We start from the raw sequence: 24,777 nt of genomic DNA, 5'->3' as shown, positions 1-24,777 counted from the left end.
CAGCACAGCCACACATCCACCCTCGCCCACGAGGCACCCTGAGGAAACTCAGGATGATGAAGCACAGGATACTGGTCCCACATAGCTGAGGTGGTATCAGTGAGACCAGACTCTTGGATTTTTTCATACACACAAAGAACTAAATTCTTTAACTTGAGATATCTGGCTTATTTTTCTTAGCAGTAATCTTTTGATGTTACAACCATCTCGCTTTGCTGCAAAAACTCCTATATATCCTGGCTCCCCCACTTCTTCTTCAAAACAGCTTCTCATCATCTGAGATGTTGTGTTTCAGGCTCAACGTCTCAGATTTGTCCACCAAGTAAAACACAGCTCTCAACTTTTAGGTTGTATTTTTTTTTTCCCCAGTCGAAAAAATAACATACTTAATGAGGATCTACGATGTAGTACTTGCTATTGACCAGTCACCAGTCTGACTCTCATTAAGTAAACAAATCACACAAAATGTCTGCTTGCATGGAGGTGAAAAATGAAGGATTTCCTGCCATATCAATAACAAGGATGTGACAGTCATCAGTGACTCCGGTCCTCCGAATGTGAATTTCTGAGCCCAGTGGGTGCCCAAGAAAAACCATACCTGTGATCAGGCTGCCACCACTCCTACTTGAGCAAGGAACTAAGGATGTGAAAAACCAAATTGCAGGATGCTGGCCCCAGATAGCTAAGATCATATGAGAGGGAGGATTTTAGGCCCAGGCTCTTGCATCTTCCTATACACAGAACACTGTGAAAATCCTTAACTTGACATATCTGATTTTCTTAATTAATAATAATCTTTTGATGTTAGACTACCTGCTCCTTGTTCAAACTTCTATTTAACCTGACTCCTCCCCCCACCTCCTTAGAACAGTTCTCTCATGGTTATCTGAGATGCCTTCTCCCAGGCTTGAAGTCCTAAAATTCTCACCAAATAAAACATAACTCTCAACTTCTAGGTTGCGACTATTTCTTAAGTCAACAGAAGTTAAATTCATTACTGCATATTAACAAATCTGAAGCAAATATTTATGAGCATAAGGATTTTCCCAACAAGGAAATTGTTCATGTGTCTGAACAACACTCACTAGGGAGATGTAAGACTGTGGGTACATGATCTTAATCATTAGAGAGGAGTACTGAACAACGCTGAAAATTATTTCACCAGGAGTCACTTTAACCCAGAAGAAATATGTCTAAGGAAAAGCCACCTTTTAACCACATTTCTATGCTCATGAAACAACCTATGAGCAGTAGTTCTGCTTCCCAATTCCCAACCAGGTCATGTAAATGAGCAGGGCAGGTCAAGCTCCAGTACTTTGGCCACCTGGTGTGAAGAGCCAACTCATTGGAAAAGACTCTAACGCTAGGAAAGATTGAAGGCAAAAGAAGAGGGCGGCAGAGGATGAGACGGTGAGATAGCACCACTGTCAATAGACATGAATCTGAGCAAACTCTGGGAGATAGTGAAGGACGGTGAAGCCTGGTGTGCTGCAGTCCACGGGGTCACAAAGAGTTGGACATGAATTAGCGACTGAACAATAACAACAACAAGGGCCCTTTCCAGGACAGACTCTTCCCCAATATCCTCTTCTTTAGCTCATCTCTGAAGTACATAAATAATGGTATCTGATACACGTTTTAAGAGTCACTTTACACATGCTAAAGCTCCCAGGAAATGGAAAATGTTAACTATTTGATGACCATGCACACATAGCCTCCAGGCCTACTGGAGCCTAAGAATCAATAATGTTAACCCCTATGACACTTCCCTGTTACCTCACCCTCAACCAATCAGAGAACTGTGCATGAATTGATTACATAACCCGTAACCACTGTACCCCCCACATGAACTTGAAAAACGCTTTCAAGAAACCCATCCAGGGAGCTCTGGTGTTTGGAGTACTAGCTGCCCTGGACTCTTTGTTTGGTGTCCCACAATAAATCCTGCATTCCCTTCACCACAACCCAGCATCAGTAGACTGACTTCACTGCATGCAGGCCAACATATCCAAGTGTGGTTCACTAACAGTAATTTTTTTTTTATAATTATTAAAAGAACTGATTTTAATGAAATATATTAAAATTATATTGCCTTTCAAAAAAAAAAACCCATAAATATAATCAAAGGCCACCAATGAAAGTCTAGTGAAATATAGGACTCTCTGCCAAGCTTATGACCAACTATGGTAAGATTTCCATTTCGTATAAAGACCACATCGTCTCAGGGACATTACAAAGCACCAGATACCCCCCACCAGATACCTCCTTCAAAACATTACCATACTAAACAAAAAAACTTTGTAAAAGTACTTTGTATATCATATATATAAAATGCAAGAAAAATTATAAGCTGTGAGCAAACTGTGGTTGAATAATACCACCCCACAGATAAAATAATCAATTAATTTTCAGAAAAAAAATGTTTACCAAAAGTTAACACATGCTTATCCTTAATTTTGCTTTATATTGTGACTGAAGGAGATGATTTTAAATGTAAAGAAAAAGCACTGTTACTAAGTATCTTTTTAGCTAAAATGAATATGCAAAAGTATTGTATGTTAATGCATATATATGGACTCTAGGAAATGATACTGATGAACCTATTTGCAGGGCAAGAACAGAAATGCAGATGTAGAGAATGAACTTATGAACACAGTGGGAGAAAGAGAGGGTGGGACAAACAGATAGAGTAGTATTGAAATATATACATTACCATGTGTAAAACAGACAGCTAGTAGGAAGTTTGCTACATGAAACAAGGAGCTCAGCCAAGTGGTCTGGGACGACCCAGAGAGATGGGGTAGGAGTGGGTGAGAAAGAGAGGCTCAAGATGGGAATATATAGAGACTTATGGCTGATTTGTGTCATTGTACAGCAAAAACCAACACCATATTGTAAAGCATTTGTTACAGAGTCCAAGACTGCTGTGCTTACCGCATTACAGGCCAATAAATCCAAGACAAGGTGGTGAGACAAGGGAAGAATTTTACTCGGGAGTTGGCTGACCAAGAGATGGCAGGCTGAAAGTGAAAGGATTAAGTCACCCAGTCCTGTCTGACTACTTACAACCTTATGGACTGTAGCCCATCAGGCTCCTCTGTCCATAGGATTCTCCAGGCAAGAAAACTGGAGTGGGTTGCCATTCCCTTCTCCAGGGGCTGTTCCCAAAAAGGGGATCGAAACCCAAGTCTCCCTAATCGCAGGAAGATTGTTTACCACCTGAGCCAAGGAAATCCTCAAGGCTAGTGCCTCAAACACCATCTTGTCAGGGTCTGAATGCCAGCTCCTTTTATGGATCAGAGATGGGGAGGTGAGGAAACAAAGTAACAAGACCATTTAATTCCTGCAAACAATGCATCATGTGAAATGCTGGGCTGGATGAATCACAAGCTGGAATCAAGATCGTGGGGAGAAATAACAACAACCCCAGATATGCAGATGATACCACCCTAATGGCAGAAAGTGAAGGGGAACTAAAGAGTCTCTTGATGAAGGTGAAAGAGGAGAGTGAAAAGCCTGGCTTAAAACTCAATATTCAACAAACTAAGATCATGGGAGCCAGTCCCATCATTTCATGGCAAATTGATGGGGAGAAAATGGAAACAGTGACAGATTTTACCTCCTCCGGTCCCAAAATCACTGCAGACAGTGACTACAGTCACAAAATCAAAAGATACTTGCTCCTTGAAAGAAAAGCTCTGACAAACCTTGTTGTAGTTGAGTCACTCAGTTATGTCCAACTCTTTGCAACCCCATGGACTGCAGCACACCAGGCTTCCCTGTCCTTCACCAGCTCCCGGAGTTTACTCAAACTCATATCCATTGAGTCAGTGATGCCATCCAACCATCTAATCCTCTGTCATCCCCTTCTCTTCCTGCCTTCAATCTTTCCCAGCATCAGGGTTTTTTCTAATGTGTCAGCTCTTCACATCAGGTGGCCAAAGTATTAGAGCTTCAGCTTCAGCATCAGTCTTTCTAATGAATATTCAGAATTGATTTCCTTTAGGATGGACTGGTTTGATCTCCTTGCAGTCCAAGGGACTCTCAAGAGTCTTCTCCAATACCACAGTTCAAAAGCATCAGTTCTTCAGTGCTCAGTCTTTATGGTCCAACTCTCACATCTATACACGACTACTGGAAAAACCATAGTTTTGACTACATGGACCTTTGTCGGCAAAGTAATGTCTCTGCTTTTTAATATGCTATCTAGGTTTGTCATAGCTTTTCTTCAAGGAGCAAGTGTCTTTTAATTTCATGTCTGCAGTCACCGTCTGCAGTGATTCTGGAGCTCAAGAAAATAAAACCTGTCACTGTTTCCATTGTTTTCCCATCTATCTGCCATGAAATGATGGGACCAGATGCCATGATATTCAGGAAATCAGTCCTGAATATTCACTGGAAGGACTGATGCTGACGCTGAAGCTCCAGTACTTTGGCCACCTGATGCAAGTAGCTGACTCATTGGAAAAGACCCTGTTGCTGGGAAAGATTGAGGGCAAGAGGTGAAGCAGACAACAGAGGATGGGATGGTTGGTTGGTATTATTGACTCAGTGGACACGACTTTGAGCAAACTCTGGAGATGGTGAATGACAGGGAAGCCTGGCATGTGGCAGTCCATGGGGTGGCTAAGATCTGGGGAGGACTGAGAGATGGAACAATTCCCGCAACTGTCTCCTAGAATGGCAAGCCATAGGAAAGGGGATGTGTTAGTCTCACTTCCTTACAGTCATTTCATTGGTGGTGTGAAATGGAATATCTTCTCTCATATCAACAAACAAAGATGTCATATCTCTCTGTGGTTCTGGCCTGCCCAAATGTGAATTTCTGGGCCATGCCAGTCAGCAGCTGAGGAGGGACACCATGCCCTCTGCCACACAAAGAATTCAAGAATGTCACCATCCTTCAAGGGTGGGCAGAGTCAGGTTACCTCCCTGAGGCAGGCCTTTACGTATGCCTTTCATAACAAAAGCAGCAAGATAAGGATTAAAGTCACAGAAGCAAATCCAACATAATCCAAAATTAACCTTTCTGGATTACGTATTTATCCTGTAATTAAAAATAAATTAAAAAAATAAGCAAAGATAACAAAGAGTAATTCAGTGTAGAAAACTGGAACAAAAAAACAAACATGAAAATGAAAAAAAACCCCAAAGATACTAAGGATTATATGATTTTAAAATTTTAGGTAAGTATCTTAATGATGATATTTTAGAATACATGTTTTTGCTGTAGCAAAGCATAAGAACTTAAAGATTAATCTAAATATTACTTGAACAACTGAAGTACATATACTTTTCAGTTTAATGAGGTTTTAAGGGACTGGACCAAAATAGTAAATAGGCACCTATTTCCCTCCTCTTATATACGCACTGAATGTACACAGGTATACCTAGAGCTCACTGAATTCTTCACATGGGGTAAATAAGAAAATCACACACCAAAATCCGTAGGGAAAGCTGAGACACACTCTAACTTTAAAACCCACACCTAGCACAATGCCATATAATCTGGAGGCAACCCTCAACTCCCAGCTTCTCTCCGGGAGTAAAGGGTTTGGAACACATATCTGGTGTCCATACTTTTAGAGCTCCCACCTGAGTGATGGCCTCCCGAAACACCTAGCTCGAAAGTAAACAAGGCTTGCGTTCAGATGTGTGCTCTGTCGCTCAGTTGTATCCAACTCTTTTGCAGCATCATGGATTGTAGCCCGCCAGGCTCCTCTATCCAGAGTTTTCCAAGAAAGAATATTGGAACAGGTTGCCATTTCCTACTCCAGGGGATCTTCCGGAGACCCAGGAAATGAATTCTTGTTCTTGAGTCTCCTATACTGGCAGGCAGATTCTTTACCACTGTGTCACCCGGGAAGCCCCAACTCCTGCATTCAGGAGTCTCACACTATTTTTGCAAAGAAGCAGTTCTTAAAAGGAACACGAGCGCTTGCAACATTTATTGTCACAAGGCTCAGCACAGAGAGAGCTGGCAAGCACTACCATCTCCCAGGCTTTCCCTGGAAAGGATCTGAATGCAGCTTTACAAGCTGCTGCCTGAGGGTTCAGTTTTTAATGAGCATGCATCTTCATACTGTACTGCATGTGAGCCTCCTCAGAGATCAGGGCAGTTAGTGGGCACTTTCCTGTCTTCTCCCTAAAGCTCCTTCCAACAATAAAGCCAAGTTGCCTGTATGTTAGGAAAACACCTCAGAGTATCGGATAAAAACTGTGTACATCCAGGGTCCAATGTTTACAGCTGCCATTCAAGGAATAGGTCCCTAAATCATGTATCTCTGATAGCCAGTGGGGCTCAGAGAACTAAGTCAAAGAAGTAGTTAATGGGTTTGTGAGCACTTGCCACACTATATCACAAAGATTCAGTGCAGAAGGAGCAGGCAATAATGCTCACCTCCCAGTTTCTGCCTGGAAGGACTGTGTGGTTAACTGCATATGTGCCTAGCTGCTGCCTGAGGATCTGGCTTCTAATCAGCCTGCATCTAGGTGCTGATTGCAATCCTCCTCTTCAGAACACTGAAAGGTCTTGAGGCTCCTGCAACACCCTCAAGTACTGGCAGCCACGAAGAACAAAGACAGTGGTTTGGACAATTAGAAAGGCTTGAGCAGTAACTAGGAGCCTGAGCTAGGTTTATTGACAAGGTTCATGTCCTACGTAAGACCAGTCTGTAAGGATTGGAATAAATGATTGTTTTTGCCGCTGGGCAGTAACTAACACAGAGGGCTTCCTTGGTGGTCTAATGAGTAAGAAACCGCCTGCCATTGCAGGAGACATGGGCTCAATCCCTGTTCCAGGAAGATTCCACATGCCATGCAGGAAGATTCCACATGCCATGCAGGAAGATTCCACATGCCATGCAGGAAGACTCCACATGCCATGGAACAACTCAGCCTACAAGCCACAACTACTGAGCCAGCACTCCAGAGCCCACAGGACGCAACCTCTGAAAGTCGTGCACCTAGATCCTGAGCCTCACAAGAGAAGCCACCTCAATGAGAAGTCCACAAACTGCAACGAAAAGTAGCCTCTGCTTGCCACAACTGGAGAAAGTCCATGGGCAGCAATGAAAATCCAGTGCAGCCAAAAATAAATAAATAAATATTAAAAAAAAATAGTAACAGAAATGCAAGGAAAATCAAGAAACAAAAGAATATATTTCAAACAACAGAACAAGAAAAATCTTCAGAGACCAATATTAATAAAATAGAGATGAGCAATTTACCAAATAGAGAGCTCAGATCAACAGTCAAAAATATGCTCAACAAGGTAAGGAGTTCAAATACTGAACATGAGAATTTCACTAGAGAGAAAAGTAGAAACAGAAATTGTAGTACTGAAGCACACCATTGAACTGAAAAATTCAATAGAGGCACAGCTAGAATAAGCAGAAGAAAAGATCAGAAAATTCAAAGACAGTGCTATGGACTTCATCCAATTAAAGGGGGAAAAGAAAAATGAGTGAGAAAGAATAAAGATAGCTTAAGTGGTATATGGGACACCATCAAGCAGAGCATATTTATATGTGTGACTATATATACATATACATATATATATATATACACACACACACACATTTATGTCAAAAAGCTAACACAAAGAAATAATGGCTGAAAAATACCTAATCTGGGAAAAGAAACAAGACATCCAAGTCCAGGAAGCCTAAATAATGTCAGGATAAAACTTAAGAGCCCCACAACAAGACACCTTATAACTAATTACATTATAATTAAATTGGCAAAAGTTAAAGAGAGAATCTTAAAAGCAACAACAACAACAAAAAAAAACCTTGCTATATAGAAAATAAAACCTTTAAGACTGTGAGCAGATTTCTCAGCAGAAACCTTGGAGGTTTAAAAGCAAAGGATGATATATTAATAGTGCTGGAAAAAAAAACAAAGACTCAACCAAGAATACTCCACCCATGAAAGCTGCCATTCAGAAAGAGAGAAGTAGTTTTCCAAAAAAAAAAAGAAAGAAAACACAAAAGCTGAACATCACTGAACTGACCTTACAAGAAACATTAGAGAGAGTTCTTCAAGCTGAAATAAAAGAATACTAATCAGTAACATAAAAACAGATGAGCGTATAAAACTTGCTGGTAAAGGTAACCACGCTACCTGAGAACACTATAATAATATCATGAAAGTGAAAATGAAAGCGCTAGTCACTCGGTCGTGTCCAACTCTTTGCGACCCCAGGGACTGTAGTCCTCCAGGCTCGTCTGTCCATGGGATTTTCCAGGCAAGAATACTAGAGTGGGTTGCCATTTCCTTCTCCAGGGGATTTTCCCGACCCAGGGATCAAATTGCAGACAGATTCTATATCATCTGAGCCATGAGGGAGGAAATATTATAATGGTGGTGGTTAAATATAATACTGGTATGAAGATCAAAAGACAAAAGGACTAAAATAACTATAATAAAATTTGTTAATGGATATACAGTATAAATATGACACCAAAACCTTAAAATTTGAGGGGACATGTAAAAATGTAGTGCTTTGTTCTGCATTTGAAGTTATCAGTTTAAAGTAGACTGTTATCACTGTAAGTTTTTTTTTTTTTTTTGGTAAGTATCATGGAAACCACAAGACAAAAACCTACTAGATACTTTAAAAAGTATAGAAAAAGAAATCAAGGCATGCCACTACAAAAAAAATAAAAATAATCAAATTGCAAAGCAAGAGATAAAAAGCAGCAGAAAAGAATAAAGGAACTGCATAAGAGCCAGAAAACAACTAATAGTGTGGATACATCAGTCCACATATACTTAACACGTAAGTAAACAAATTCTCACATTAAAAGACATAGATTCATTGAATAAATTATAAAACAATTCCCACTACATGCTGCATACAGAGATTCACTTCTGCTTTAAGGACACATTTAAGCTCAAAGTGAAGGAATGAGAAAGGATATTTCATGCAAAAGGAAAACAAAAAAAGGCAGACATAGCTATACTTATATCAGACAAAATATTTAAGCAAATAGCTGTAATAAGAGACAAAGAATATGATACAATTATAAAGGGTCAATTCATCAAGAACATATAATCAAATTTACATATGTATATACCCAACTTCAGACCAACTAAATATATACTGTAAACATTAACAAACCTAAAAACAGAAATAGACAGCAATACTATTATAGAATGGGACTTCAATACCCAATTTTCATCAGTAGCTAGTTCATCCAGACAGAAAACCAATTAAAAAATTTGTCTTATTATACATGTTAGACGAGATATATCTAACAAATGTACACAGAAGAGTCCATCCAACAGGAGCAGATTCCACGTTCCTTTTAAGAATATGGAACATTCTCCAACTTAAATCATGTGTTAGATCACAAATAAGTCTTAATAAACTTAGGAAAACAGAAATAATATCAAATATAGTTTCCAACTAAAATGTTACAAAACTAGAAATCGATAACAATGAAGAAACTGGAAAATTCACAAATATGTGAAGATTAAACTATATGCTACCGAACGACCAATGGCTAATAGAAGAAATTTAAAAAAAAATACCTTGAGACAAATGAACATGCTAACACAACATACAAACTTATTGAATGCAGCATAATTCCATCTAAGAGGAAAGTCACAGTCATAAATGCCTACATTAAGGAAAAGGAGATCTCAATTAAACAACTACATATCTAAAAGAATCAGAAAAGGAAGAACACATTAGGCCCAAAGCTAATAGATGAAACTAAAAAAGGTAAGAATGGGAAAAATTTAAATAGTGACTAGAAAGGAAATAGAAAAGATCAATGAAAGTTAACACCTGTCTACTTTTGGGGGTGGGGGGAGACAGGGGGAGATAAAAGATGTGGTTCAAATTTTGCTCTTTAAGGTATCTTGAAATTATAGGTTCACTCTCCCTAAGATTTCAAAAAGCATGAACATCTCCCACGAACAGTGAGAACAGCCCCCAGAAACTGCTTTCAGATCTGGGCCACCCACAGAGCCCCCCATTCGCCCCCATGAAAACGGCCGAAAAGCAAAGGGAATGACAAGGACTTTGTGACTGTCCGCAGACCTAAGGCAAACCGAGAGAACTTGCCAGGTGTTTCTTGGGACTCCCTTCCAGATGAGCTACTCCTAAGAGTCTTTACCTGTCTGTGCCTCCCTGAACTCCTGAAAGTCTCCAGTGTTTGTAAGAGATGGTATCATCTACCATCTGACGAGTCTCTCTGGCAGACCATAGACCTCTCGAGCATAAACCTCTAACCAGACGTGGTTGGTAGACTGCTGTCCCGAGGGGTGGTTGCCTTCTGCTGCCCAGGATCATTTATGGACCAGCCGTTAGTTGAACATCTCGGCCCTTTTCGTCTACAGCACCTGCGCCTGCGGAACTCCCTGATGGGTGTGTCTACCCTCCATGGCCTTCGGTCTCACCGCCCCAAGCTGCAGCATCTCAGCCTGGAGGGCATCCGGCTTTCAGATCCCACTGTAGATAATCTTGCTCAGAACACAAATCTATGGTGTCTACACCTTTCTGGGTGTTCTGGATTCTCTCAATCTGCCCCAGAGACTTTGCTGAACAGCTGTTCCAGACCGGATGAGCTGAGCTGCTCTTGGTGCTGTGGCCTCACTGAAAAGACGTACAGATGGCTGTGGCACACGTGTTAGAGACCGCCACCCGGATGACTCTCAGCGGGTACCTGGAGAATCTGCAGAGACCAGGTGTCTCTACCTTAGCCGGAAGACCTCCACCCAGATGCCTCTCAGCAGGTACCTGGAGGATCTGCAGAGACCAGGTGTCTCTACCTTAGTTGGAAGACCACCACCCGGATGACTCTCAGCAGGTACCTGGAGAATCTGCAGAGATCAGGTGTCTCTACCTTAGCCGGAAGACCTCCACCCAGATGCCTCTCAGCGGGTACCTGGAGGATCTGCAGAGACCAGGTGTCTCTACCTTAGTTGGAAACCACCACCCGGATGCCTCTCAGCGGGCACCTGGAGGATCTGCAGAGATCAGGTGTCTCTACCTTAGTTGGAAGATGTCCCAATCTTGTCCACCTAGACTTAAGTGATAACGTCATGCTGAAAAATGACTGCTTTCCAGAATTTTACTAACTCAACTACCTCCAACACCTATCACTCAGTCAGTGCTACGACATTAATACCTGAAACTTCACTTGAACTTGGAGAAACCCCCACACTAAAAACACTACAAGTCTTTGGAATCGTGCTGGGCGGTACCCTTCAACTGTTAAAGGAAGCCCTCCCCCATCTAGTTAATTGCTCCCATTTCACCATCATTGCCAGGCTGATCACTGGCAACAAGAAGAACCAAGAGATGTGGGTCATCAAATGCCGACTGTCACTAGAAAAGCCCAGTTGTCTATGAAGCCTTTATTGCAAGACGGTGTCTCCTCTTTTCTTTGAACAGGGAAAGTAGGCAGGAGGCCCCATTGTGGAGAGCTCAGCTATTTATATCCTTGGTTTTCCATTGCCTTCCTTCTACAAGTATATTAGAGAACCACTGGAGAGAAAACTATGAAGTGTCGCTTTTTAGAAATGACTATGAAAGCTTTTATCACTGCTATACCCTTAAGAGCCTAAGCTCTACGCTTTTTGAAATTCCATCGGTAGTTTTTTTATAAAATATTAATTATATTGGGATTCCCTTGTGGTTCAGACAGTAAGGCGTCTGCCTGCAATGCAGGACACCTGGGTTCAATCCCCAGGTCGGGAAGATCCCCTGGAGAAGGAAATGGCAACCCACTCCAGGACTCTTGCCTAGAAAATTCCCTGGATGGAGGAGCCTGGTGGGCTACAGTCCATGGGGTCTCAAAGAGTCGGACAGGACTGAGCAACTTCACTCGCTCATTGCACAATATATAACTGTAACTTATTTTATACACAGCAGCTTGCACCCCTCAGTCCTCTGACTCTACACTGTCCCATCCCTTCTTCCCTCTCCAATACTATGTTCTCTATAACTGTGAAGCTGTTTCTATTTTCACTAGTTTGTTGTTTTTTTTTAGATTCACTAGTTTGTGGACTTTTTAGATTCCACATATAAATGATATCATATTACATTTCTCTCTATCTGACTTATTCACTTAGTATAATGCCTTCCAAGTCTATTCATGTTGCTGGAAATGGCAAAATTCCCATTTTACTCTTTGTTATGACTGAATAGTACTTCATTGTATATATGTATATATATATATACGTGTATGTGTGTGTGTGTGTGTGTGTATATATATATATATGTAGTGCTGCTGCTGCTAAGTCGCTTCAGTCGTGTCGGACTCTGTGCAACCCCATAGACGGCAGCCCACCAGGCTCCCCCGTCCCTGGGATTCTCCAGGCAAGAACACTGGAGTGGGTTGCCATTTCCTTCTCCAATGCAGGAAAGGGAAAAGTGAAAGTGAGGTCGCTCAGTCTTGTCCGACTCTTCGAGATCCCATGGACTGCAGCCTACCAGGCTCCTCCGTCCATGGGATTTCCCAGGCAAGAGTACTGGAGTGGGGTGCCACTGCGTCCTCCGATATGGAGTACTACTCAGTATCTGTACATATGGCTTCCCTGGTGGCTCCATGGTAAAGAATCTGCCTGCCAATGCAGGAGATGCAGGTTCTATCCCTGGATTGGGAAGAACCCCTGAAGAAGGAAATGGCAACCACTCCAGTGTTCTTGCCTGGGAAATTCCATGAACAGAGGAACCTGGCGGGCTACGGTCCATGGAGGGTCATAAAAAGAGCTGAACATGACTTAGCGACTAAAGTATATCTATACGTATATACACACACATACACACACACATATAAATATCTTTATCCATTCATCAGTTTGATATTTTATTCATTCATCCATTCATGTTTACCCATATATATATATATGCCTGTTGATGGACACTAAGTTTGCTTTCATATCTTGGAAGTTGCAAATAATGCACCTTTTCAAATTAGTGTTTTTGTTTTTTTCAGATATATACTCAGGAGTGTAACTGCTGGGTAGCTGTACTTTTAGTTTTCTGAGGAACTTCCATACTGTTTTCTGCAGTGGCTGCATCAATTTACATTCCCACCAAGAGTGTACCAGGGCTCTCTTTCTCCACATTTCTGCCCCCATTTATTAGTGTCCTTTTGAAGATATTCATATATAAGGCAGTATTTCATTGTGATTTTGATTTGCATTTCCCTGACAATTAGTGATGTTGAGCGTATTTCCAAGTGTCTGTTGTCCACCTACATTCCATTTTTGCCCATTTTTAGTAGGGTTGTTTATTTTTTTAGTTGTATGAACTGTGTATATATTTTAGATATTAATGCCTATCGGTCATATCAATAGCAAATGTTTTCTCCTGATTCAGTGTACTGTCTGAATTTTTTTTCCATCTTCAATATTACCATGGCTAAACGTAAGTGCAGATATTTTGATAAATCCTTTTTAAATGTATGCTGATATGATAGCTGTCACAATACAATGTAACAAAATTGTTTAAAATGAAATTTAAGAAAACTAAACTCTACTAGAGCCATCTCATGGGAAAAAACTAAATGACTGTTTTGGTCACCCCAGTAATATAGCCACTATGGAAAACATTATGGAGTCTTCTCATGAAATTAAATATAGAGCCAGAATATGATCCAGCAATCTCACTTCTGGATCTACATCCAGAAGTAAATGAAAAGAAGTAAAGGAAATGAAACCATAATCTCAAAAAGATATCTGCACCCTCATATTCACTGTAATATTATTCACAATAGCCAAGGTGTGGAAACAATCTAACTGCCATGAGTTTGAAAGAATAAAGAAAATGTGACATACAAAGTAGCACATTACTCAGCTTTAAAAAGAAGGAATTCCTGCCATTTAGAATCTGAATGTACCTGAAGACTATTATGTTAAGTGAAATAAGCTAGACAGAGAAAAACAAATATTACATGGCATCACTTGTATGTAAAATCTCGAAAACAGAAACTCAAACTCAGAAACAGAATGCTAGTTGCCAAGGGCAAGAAGTAGAAGAAATTAGGAGAGGCTGGTAAAAGAGTACAAATTTTCAGTTATAAGATGAATAAGATCTTTTGTTCTCCTGCATGACCTTGTGACTGTAATTGATAATACTGTATTATATAACTGAAATTTGCTAAGAGAGTAGAACTTGTATTCTTATAAAAAATGATAAATATCTGATGTGATAGGTGTGCTAATTACTCCAACTGCAGAAAAATTTTCACAATGTATATCAAATCATCACATTGTATGCTTTAAAATATTATAATTTTATGTCTTTTATAAATAGGTAAAGGTGAAAAAAATGACATATTAGAAACTACACAATATTTACTTAAGCCACAGGGTAATATATACAATATTTTAGATGTAGATAGAAAATAAGAAAGGAAACTTAGAAACAACTCCTGTTAAATCTTGAAATAAATAATAAAACAGATACATTTTTCTCTCTTAATCATGACAGGCATAGAGCCCACAATTGTAGTTAGTAGTATTTAAACATGAAAAAACTCTGCTTATCAGTTTGTGTCTATTTTACTTTTGTGGCTAACATCTGTGTCTTACATTTTATAGTAAGACAAAATTCTAGGCAAGATTTCTAGGTGAATTGTCAAATGGTTAGATAGTTACCTTGCCTTACCAAAACTTAATTTTTGGACACTTCCAGACAAAGATTGCAGTGGAAGAGGAGATATTTTAAGCCAAATGATACTTTACAATAAAGTTAAGTATATTTCCCTTGAGCAGACATGGCAATACAAAGAATTGTGCACCAAGAGAAGAATCAAAACCAAGCTCTCCTAAACTGTAGAGGGTGCAGGTCCACAGACACACACTGTTATTGAGTTGCCCACATAACTTCCGCTCAGGCGTAGTGAACTCCCAGTCTGAGTGCTGGATGGACTCTCAAAATCATGGCTTGAGTCCCTTCTAAAGTAAAAACAGTACTCTGAAATTGTAAATATAGAACAACTTAATCAGAGCCAACAAGCCACAATAATAAAGGTTTGGATAGTCACAGTTTAAAGGCTATGACTAGAAAATCTTGATCTTTAACCTTCCTCATGTTAGCCAACAGACGGTAGTTAATCCTTATATCCCTATAGAAGTGGGAAAAAAAAAATGAGGGAAGAATGTTATTTGGTAACATATATTACCCAAGCCTTTAATGGAGAAGGAAATGGCAACCCACTCCAGTACTCTTGCCTGGAGAATCCCATGGAGGGAGCAGCCTGGTAGGCTACAGTCCATGGGGTTGCAAGGAGTCGGACATGACTGAGCGACTTCACTTCATTTTATTTTAAATGACCTTAGGTTGACTAGACAATCATTTGGTTGGATAATGATGGTACACCTATATGTCTTTAACATATCTAAAAGTAAATGCCCTGTGATCTTGTAAGCCAATGTTAAATATATTTGCAAGAATGCTTTACTGGATCTTACATTCTCCAGAATGTGAGTGCTCAGTCCTTTCAATAAGCTATCATCTTCCTCCCAAACCCAAATTCTCAGGCTTAAAGAATGGTGCCCCAAAGTGAAAGCTACAGTTGTCAACCAGTTTGAGGATAGGAAGATAAATATATTCCCAAGGTTATATATGTTTGCTGAAGTCTAGATTTTGATTAGATGCCATCAAAATCATTCTCTGTGGCAGGATTTTGGAAGGCAGAGATACTTCCACTCTACACAAGCTGTAGAAAAGCCAGAGGAAAAGACTCCAGGAGTGTTGATGCCCTAGGTAGGTAAAGGTCAACACCTGGTCCTCAGGTCACCACATTCAAGGATCCGTATGTGATTATGAGTAACAGCAGGAGCGGCCTTCTTGAGACTGCTGCTGCTGCTGCTGCTAAGTCCCTTCAGCTGTGTCCAACTGTGCAACCCCATAGACAGCAGCCCACCAGGCTCCCCCGTCCCTGGGATTCTCCAGGCAAGAACACTGGAGTGGGTTGCCATTTCCTTCTCCAATGCACGAAAGTGAAAAGTGAAAGTGAAGTCGCTCAGTCGTATCCGACCCTCAGCGACCCCATGGACTGCAGCCTACCAGGCTCCTCCTTCCATGGGATTTTCCAGGCAAGAGTACTGGAGTGGGGTGCCATTGCCTTCTCTGGGCCTTCTTGAGACTAACGGCATTTAATTCCTGTCATGTTTGTCTTTCTAATTTTATTTCTCGTCATCATGATCAACAGTAGAATCTGGATGGAGTTAGAATAAGATTGTAGAAGCTTAAAAAGCTGCATTTAGGGCAAGAATACTCAGATTTATTATGGAATGGCATTAGGTATTTGCTTTCTGCTGATGTAGGTAAGTTTGGTAATTTTTTTTTTTTCTACATTAATAGTTGGAAGAAGGCCCAAGGCTTTCCTGGACTCAGAACTGTTTAGTAAGCAGGGATTTTTGTGCTGCATGTTAATAAAATGTATGACACCATTGTTTCATTTGGGCAACTGCTCAAAAGAGATGAATAATGAGCTGCTTTCTAGGTAAGAGTCCTTGAGTTGCTGTTGAAGATACTCTAAAGCTCAGGTTGCTAAAATTTACTCTTAAAGCCATTCATTTGAGACAAATCTTAACCAAGTTGTTGTTATTCAGTCGCTAAGTCATATCCGACTGTGACCCCATGAACTGCAGTATGCTAGGCTTCCCTGTCCTTCACTATCTCCCCGAACTTGATCATACTCAGGTCCACTGAGTTGGTGATACTATCCACCATCTAATTCTCTATTTTACCCTTTTCCTCTTGCCCTCAGTCTCCCCAGCATCATGGTCTTTTCCAATGAGTCAGCTCTTCACATCAGGAGGTCAAAGTATTGGAACTTCAGCTTCAGCATCAGTCCTTCCAATGAATATTTAGGGTTGATTTCCTGAATGATGTGCCTGGTGGCAAAAGTAAAGCCTGATGCTATAAAGAACAATATTTCATAGGAACCTGGAATGTTAGGTCCATGAATCAAGGTAAACTGTGTGTGGTCAAGCAGGAGATGGCAAGAGTGAACATAGACTTTTTAGGGACCTGCTGCTGCTAAGTCACTTCAGTCATGTCCAACTCTGTGTGACCCCATAGACAGCAGCCCACCAGGCTCCGCCGTCCCTGGGATTCTCCAGGCAAGAACACTGGAGTGGGTTGCCACTTCCTTCTCCAACGCATGAAAGTGAAAACTGAAAGTGAAGTCGCTCAGTCGTGTCCAACTCCTAGTGACCCCATGGACTGCAGCCTACCAGGCTCCTCCGTCCATGGGATTTTTCAGGCAAGAGTACTGGAGTGGGGTGCCATTGCCTTCTCCATTTTAGGGACCAGTGAACTAAAATGGATGGGAATGGGTGAATTTAATTCAGATGACCATTATATCTACTGTGGGCAAGAATCCCTTAGAAGAAATGAAGTAGCCCTTATAGTCAACAAAAGAGTCCAAAATGCAATACTTGGGTGCAATCTCAAAAACGACAGAATGATCTCTATTGGTTTCCAAGGCAAACCATTCAACATCACCATAATCCAAGTCTATGTCCCAACCACTAATATTGAAGAAGCTGAAGTTGAACAGTTCTATGAAGACCTACATGACATTCGAGAACTAACACCAAAAAAAGACGTCCTTTTCATCATAGGAGATTAGAATGCAAAAGTAGAAAGTCAAGAGATACCTGGAGTAACAGGCAAGCTTGGCCTTGGTGTACAAAATAAAGCATGTCAAAGGCTAACAAGAGTTTTGCCAAGAGAATGGACTGCAGCCTACCAGGCTCCTCCTTCCATGGGATTTTCCAGGCAAGAGTACTGGAGTGGGGTGCCATTGCCTTCTCCAACAAAAGCAAAAGACAGTTGTAATTTAGTATTTTACAAAAGTAAATTAGTTATCAGATTTTATTATTATTAAAGGTAAAAATAAACTTTATTTTTTATTTACCTTGTGAAAAATCCTAGTAAAGAATCTTTAAAATTAACTTTATGATCTTTCCCATGCTCAAGGCAATAGATGATCACCACTCTAATTATAAATGTTTTTCTGGCCTGATGCTGGCTCTATTCTCTATCAAATCACATGCTCATAAATATAGGCTTCTAGCCAGAGTTACTTTTCTCATCTGTAGAGTTTTCTTCCTTATCTACTTCAAAAAAGTTTTATAAATTGGGAAACAAAAGATAAGAAATTGCTCTTATGTTGTGAATTTATAAAAAATATATTGTATTGCAGTATCTTAAATGTGTCCTGAAATGGACCTGAAAATAAACTCCTTATCAAAATCTAAGAGCAAGTTTCTGAAAACTACTTGGGGATGAGTAATTCAAGGCTAGATGATAAAAACAGGTCAAATTCCCTTTTCCTTTATAACATTATAGTATTTTCATAACTATAATATTTTTATAACAATATAATACCATAATTACTCTCATGGCATTTTTAGCTAACATGTATTGAGCATCTTTTTTTTTTAATGTACCAGGCACTCTTATAAGTATTAATACTTTACATTAATCAACTTAACTGATCCTGACCATAGCCCTGTGCTACACACTCTAACATAGGAAAACCAAGACAAAGAAGAAGTTAAATAACCTGCCCAGAATTATAGAGCTGGTAAAAGAGAGACCTAGATTTTGAAAAAAACAGTGCTGCTCAGAGTCTTGGCTCTTAACTACTCTGTTGTAACATCTCTTTTAATTTCATGAGTTTCATAGACATGAACAAAATTATGTGTCATAAAGATTTTGAAAACTCTTGTGCTATTACTCAATTATCATCCTTTCTAGTCTCCACAGATATTATTTAGATATCTCCCTGATACCCAGGGATTTATGTTCCAAGGGCTATCAGTAAACCTCAGGCCCAACACATGTCCTCAGCTCCAGGGAAACTTCTCTTAGCTCCTTCGCATCCACATCAATACACTGGAATGTGAAGCTGAAGGCCCATACTGGTTTAATTTTAATTTGCTTTTCTTCCCTGAGCCTTTAACACAAAATCTTTATTCTTTCTTTGCCATATGTTTTACCTGATCTTTCTTCTCTCAGTGTTGAGGTATCTTTTTTTTTTTTTCCAATCATGGCTAAGAGGTCTGGCTCTCAATACCCACATATTAGAATAGAAATTCTTCTGATTAAACATATTTTATATATGTTTAATATGTTTATATATGTACATAAACATATTAATGTGTATAACATATATATGTGTATAAACATATATGTTTATATATATAACATATTAATGTGTATAAACATATGTGTGTATAAACATATATATATGTTTATATATATATGTTTATATGTTTATATATGTTTTTATATATATATATATTCCCACATCCCAGTTTTACCATAAAAGGCCCACTCCACTAGAGAACCAATAACTATAAAAGCCATCCCCCATGATTAAGAATCTAAGGATGGTAGAAGTTGATGACCTTAGCAGTTGCTAAAATTTCAGACTTTCTGAATTTGGCAGTAGTACAGACGTTGTCTCTGGAGGCGCTAGTAATCACCAGTTACGGTATTTTGACAGGTGAGCTAGTCTCTCCCAGGGAGAGCCTGTGTAAGTGCAAACAGAAAGGCTTTAATACTGGAACTGCCTCAGAGGAAGAAAGTACAGGTGAGATACTATGAGATTACCCTATTATAAAAGGAATACAGACGACCACATCTTCGCGAGATAGAGAAAAGATTCTCCACAGATTCCACCAAAATAAGGGCAAAGATCCAACAAAGCTGGAAGGAATCATTCTTTTACCAGACGAGCAATGTAGAATTTTGATTCATTTAATGTACTCTGAAGATGGCCTCTTTTACCACTTTTATTTAATGGGGACCTCTATTAGATGGGAGAAAATCAGTCAATTATGGTCAAAAATAGGCTGACTACATTCAGGTTTTAGTAAAACATTCTAGAGCTCACAGGAAAAACAAAATTCAATCAACTTCTAAGTATAAAAAAGTCCAGAGTGACAATATAGTAACATAAAATTAATTTTGTAGCAGGTTAAACATCAAATAAAAGAACAACCAATGATCTGATAAAATAATACAGGTAAAACCTTATTTAAAAGATGGCCTATCCTGAGCGAGGAGATCCAACCAGTCCATTCTGAAGAAGATCAGCCTTGGGATTTCTTTGGAAGGAATGATGTTAAAGCTGAAACTCCAGTACTGTGGCCACCTCATGCGAAGAGTTGACTCATTGGAAAAGACTCTGATGCTGGGAGGGATTGGGAGCAGGAGGAGAAGGGGACAACAGAGGATGAGATGGCTGGATGGCATCACTGACTCGATGGACGTGAGTCTGGGTGAACTCTGGGAGTTGGTGATGGACAGGGAGGCCTGGCGTGCTGCGATTCATGGGGTCACAAAGAGTCAGACACGACTGAGCGACTGAACTGAACTGATCCTGAGTGTTTAAACGTCTTTGAAAATAAATTAATATTTTGAAGTCCATGCAATAGTGTTTCCATTGTGTATGAAAAAATATGTAAGGATCCTGTGGCATGGATTACATGATGCTGCTACTCTCAATCTCCTGTGTTCTACTAGGTCACGAACTCTAAAGAAACATATGAAGTAAGGGATTGCAAAGTCAGATTACATTTTAAATGACCTTTGATAAGCACTGTGTATAAAGCAATCTATTTCCATTTTTAGCTAAAATAGTGCCGACATTCGCTTTTCCAAGATTTTGACTAATCAGAGCTGGCTGTTTTCTAAGAGAATATTTTTTAAATTTAATGATATGTTTTATTTTCCTCATGGGCATTATCCTGTTGGAAGGTATGATGGCACAAATCACACTTTATAACATGAATACGTTTCCTGTGCAAGCCATGCATGACAGAAAACATTACAGAATGGTGAAATGACCTATTTTAATCAAGTATCTAGGTGAAGTCAGCATGCTTTATTTCCATATAACAGTGCCTTGATTTTTAAAAAATGAAATAATTATAAAGATATTTAAATTTTTATTTGGAGATTATAAGAAACATTTTTATATTTTAGTTTAATATTTTACATTCAGCTGACTTGTCAAATTGCACACCAAATGTTTTAATGAACCAGTTGTTATATCTAGAAAATGGAATCCATCAAATAACCTGGTTATTTCCAGGTCAGTAATGTGCACCTTTATATCGCTTTTAAAACACCCCTAAGAAATAGACTAAGAGTATATATAGTTTTGCGTATAGGGAAAACTATGAGCAGACGTCTAATCTGATCACCTTTAAGTCTGATTGTCTAGCAATCTTACATCAATTCTCAAGATGGTTGAAAAGAAAATTTCAGTTTCATGACATATCATCTTGTATAAAGACAATTTTATACAAAGTCCACTGAGTAAGCACTATCCAGCCCATTCACTTTAAAAGATAATAGATGCTTATGGATATGTTTCATGGAATCATCATAGTATCTGTTATGGGAATCGGTAATGTACCCTAGATTAAAAAAAAAAACAAAACTGTTTATAAGCTAATGAGTGGAGGGAGAAATTCAAGTCTATTATTGTTTAAGGGAAATACACCAGGAGACAACAGCAACTGTTTAATTAGAGTAATTGTCTCTCTCATCTAGTGGTTATTTAAATATAGCAAATGTAACTATCTGGATTTAAGTTGAAGACAAGAAATTTGTCAAGCACTGATCCTCAGAATTAAAATAATTCAAAAAATTTTGTATTGAATTTTGTTCATAAAATTGTCTCACTCTGAGTGTATTAGTTTTTATATGATCCTAAATATAATGAGTATCCCTTTATTTAAATGATTACAGAATAAGCCAGAGAATCAGAGAAAGCAGTTATTCTGAAGGCCATAAGGAACAGTAATAATAACCAACTAATAATAATAATAGCCAACTATTGGACTTCCCTGGTGGCTCAGATGGTAGAGTCTGCCTGCAGTGCCGGAGATCCAGGTTCTATCCTTGGGTCAGGAAGATCCCCTGGAGAAGGAAATAGCAACCCACTCCAGTATTTTTGCCTGGAAAATCCCATGGACAGAGGAGCCTGGCAGGCTACAGTCCGTGGGGTCGCAAAGAATCGGACACGACTGAGCAACTTCACTTTAATTAAGAATATTACGAAGGCTTTCTTATCTCTTCTTCCTGTTCTCTAGAACTCTGAATTTAATTGGATATACCTTTGCCTTTCTCTTTTGCCTTTTTCTTCTCTTCTTTTCTCAGCTATTTGTAAGGCCTCCTTAGTCAACCATCTTGCCTTTTTGCATTTCTTTTTCCTTGGGATGGCTTTGGTCACTGCCTCCTGTACAATGTTATAAACCCTGGTCAATAGTTCTTTAGGCACTCTGTCTATCAGACCTAACCCCTTGAATCTGTCACCTCCACTGTATAATCATCAGGGATTTGATTTAGGTCATACCTGAATGGCCCAGAGGTTTTCCCTACGTTCCTCAATTCCAGTCTGATTTTGGCAATAAGGAGATCAAGATCTGAGCCTCAGTCAGCAACAGGTTTTGTTTTTGCTGACTGTATAGAGCTTCTCCATCTTCAGCTGCAAAGAAAATAATCAATCTGATTTTGATGATGACCATCTGGTGATGTCCATGTGTATAATTATCTCTTTTGCTGTTGGGAGAAGGTGTCTACTATGACCACTGTGTTCTCTTGAAAAAACTCTCACTGATTCTGAAGCTGAAGCTCCAATACTTTGGCCACCTCATGAGATGAGCTGACTCATTAGACAAGACCCTGATTCTGGGAAAGATTGAAGGCAGGAGAAGCGGGAGACAGAGGATGAAATGGTTGGATGTCATCACCAACTCAATGGACACTGAGTTTGTGTAAAGTCCGGGAGATAGTGAAGGACAGGGAAGCCTGGCGTGCTGCAGTCCTTGGGGTGGCAAAGAATTGGACATGACTGAGCGACTGACCAAACAAACAAAGAATACAATTGTTAAACAGTTCCAAGAAACACAAAGACATAGTGTAGCAGTCAATAATATTCATTATGATTATCTAAAGTCTTCACAACATGTTTAAAATATACTCAGAAATCAGCATTTACCACAGCAGCAACTTTTTAAATAATGTGTTAACAATTTTAAGAAATTACATTGGAATATTCAAGTAGAAATATTCAACAGATATATTTCCTACTATAAAGCATATGTAATCTTGCCATTTTAAGAATTTTACAGCTTTTTAAATCATGTAAATTATCATCATTATAACAAATGACAAGGTACCAAGGTGGTATAAAGAAGTGACAGCCATCAGGGAAACAGATGATACATGAGTCTGCCCTTGTGAAGCAGTGGTTGTTCCTATGAATTCTCTGCCACTGTTCACAGGGAAAGGCTAACAAGCCAGAGATTCACACTTGCAGTTCCCAACAAAAATGTCTGCCTGTCAGTCCAGGAGAGGGCACACAAAGGAGAGGGAAATTGACAAGAAAAAGTGGGAAATCCCCAGGGCAAATCTAGGTTGTGCAGGCCAGTGAAGGCGCAAGTCCTGGGTTACGGACGTGGTGTGGGCTGGAGGATATTGGTTTTCCCTTTGCCTCGCATTGCTCAGGGCGGAGCACTCACTAGCCTCTTCTTTGCCATTCCCCGCTGCATGGAACACATTGCAGAGTAGGGATGCCCATCTGTCCCCCAGCATTTCCTTCTCACAGTGATCAGGTTCTGAGGTTCCTGAACATGGCTGCACATTGACTCCACCAAGGCAGCTTTGAGAAACGGAAACTTGGGCCCCATGTCAGACCAACTAAATTAGACAAGAGCCAGCACGTTCAGGGTGGTATGGCCATAGACTCAGACCAACAAAATTCGAACTGAATAGTGGGCAGGGACAGAGTCAGCAAGATGGCCTGCACACACACAGTTCCAAAGACTGGGGACATACACTGAGTCTGAGGTTTCATTAGCTAATGATCTTTGGAGGTTCCACCCACCTATAACACAATCTGTGCAAAAGGAAGACAATAAACAAAACCATCTACTCCGTAAAATCAGAATTAATGAACCAGAAGGACAAATATTTTGAAGAAGTATATTAAATATCATCAAATATATGAGAAGTTTAATATTTATACAGGCATAAAAAGATATAACATGAATACAACTGGAGATAGTAAATGCACAAAATATAATTGTGGATATAATAAACTCAACACATTGGTTGAGGAGTGTAATGATTCAGGTAGAAGAATGGATTAGTGAATTAGTATCAGTTAAGGAGTATCCTCAGAAAGCATCAGGAAAAAATAAATAGAAAATGTAAAGAAAAGTTTCAGAGATGAAGTAGACAGCTAGAGGCAAAAAAAGCCAAAACCTTCATCAAAGGCATAAGTTCCCATAGGTGTTCTTTTTCCCTCTTACCTGGTGTCCCTTTTCCTTCTTACCTGGAGAGCTATCATTTCCAGAACCTCCTGGCTTAAGCCCTATGATTTCTAGTGCTTCCAATATTCCTACTGTGGGGCTCAGAAGATAATAATCTCTAATACGTATGCTCATCATAACATACACAGAAGGAATTGCCTAGTGTGGGAACTGGAAAAAACGAACTGAGATCTGGGCAGAAGTTGGTGAAAAGAATTTGTTGCTGGGGCTGTGTTGGACATGTTTAAAAATAAACTTTTAATGTGTTTCCCAATCATAATACAGTTAAAAGTATTATGACCAATATCTAGGACTTAAAAGAGTATTTTCATCAAACTTAATTTGAAATTCTGCTTGTTATGATTTTGGGGAAATTTTATATTTGATCTCCTTAAAAAAAAAAAAAGCCTACTACCAACACAACTCTTTACATTAGCTGACTGGGACAGATAGAAGTTCAGAGTG

General features: G+C 39.5%; 1 protein-coding gene and 1 pseudogene across 2 annotated transcripts in view; one reads left to right on the top strand and one right to left on the bottom strand.

Moving 5' to 3' along the window:
- The window catches only part of MMP16 (matrix metallopeptidase 16 (membrane-inserted)), a 406,901-nt gene that overhangs the window by 288,890 nt on the left and 93,234 nt on the right, over positions 1-24,777 (bottom strand). The window contains exon 1 of one of the 2 annotated variants that reach the window (XM_010862127.1): positions 5,596-5,705. The exons of the other annotated variant lie outside the window; for it this stretch is intronic. The gene's annotated coding sequence lies outside the window, so the exon portion shown is untranslated. Of the gene's footprint in view, positions 1-5,595; positions 5,706-24,777 lie in introns of those variants that run through there. 2 annotated transcript variants of the gene reach the window in all.
- Positions 2,831-11,365, top strand: LOC105004537 (annotated as a pseudogene).

Source organism: Bison bison, unplaced genomic scaffold, assembly GCF_000754665.1.
Source record: "Bison bison bison isolate TAMUID 2011002044 unplaced genomic scaffold, Bison_UMD1.0 scf7180017858048, whole genome shotgun sequence".
Lineage (NCBI taxonomy): Eukaryota > Metazoa > Chordata > Mammalia > Artiodactyla > Bovidae > Bison > Bison bison.
Note: the sequence above shows the minus strand (reverse complement) of the source record. Positions and strands in the feature narration are given on the sequence as shown.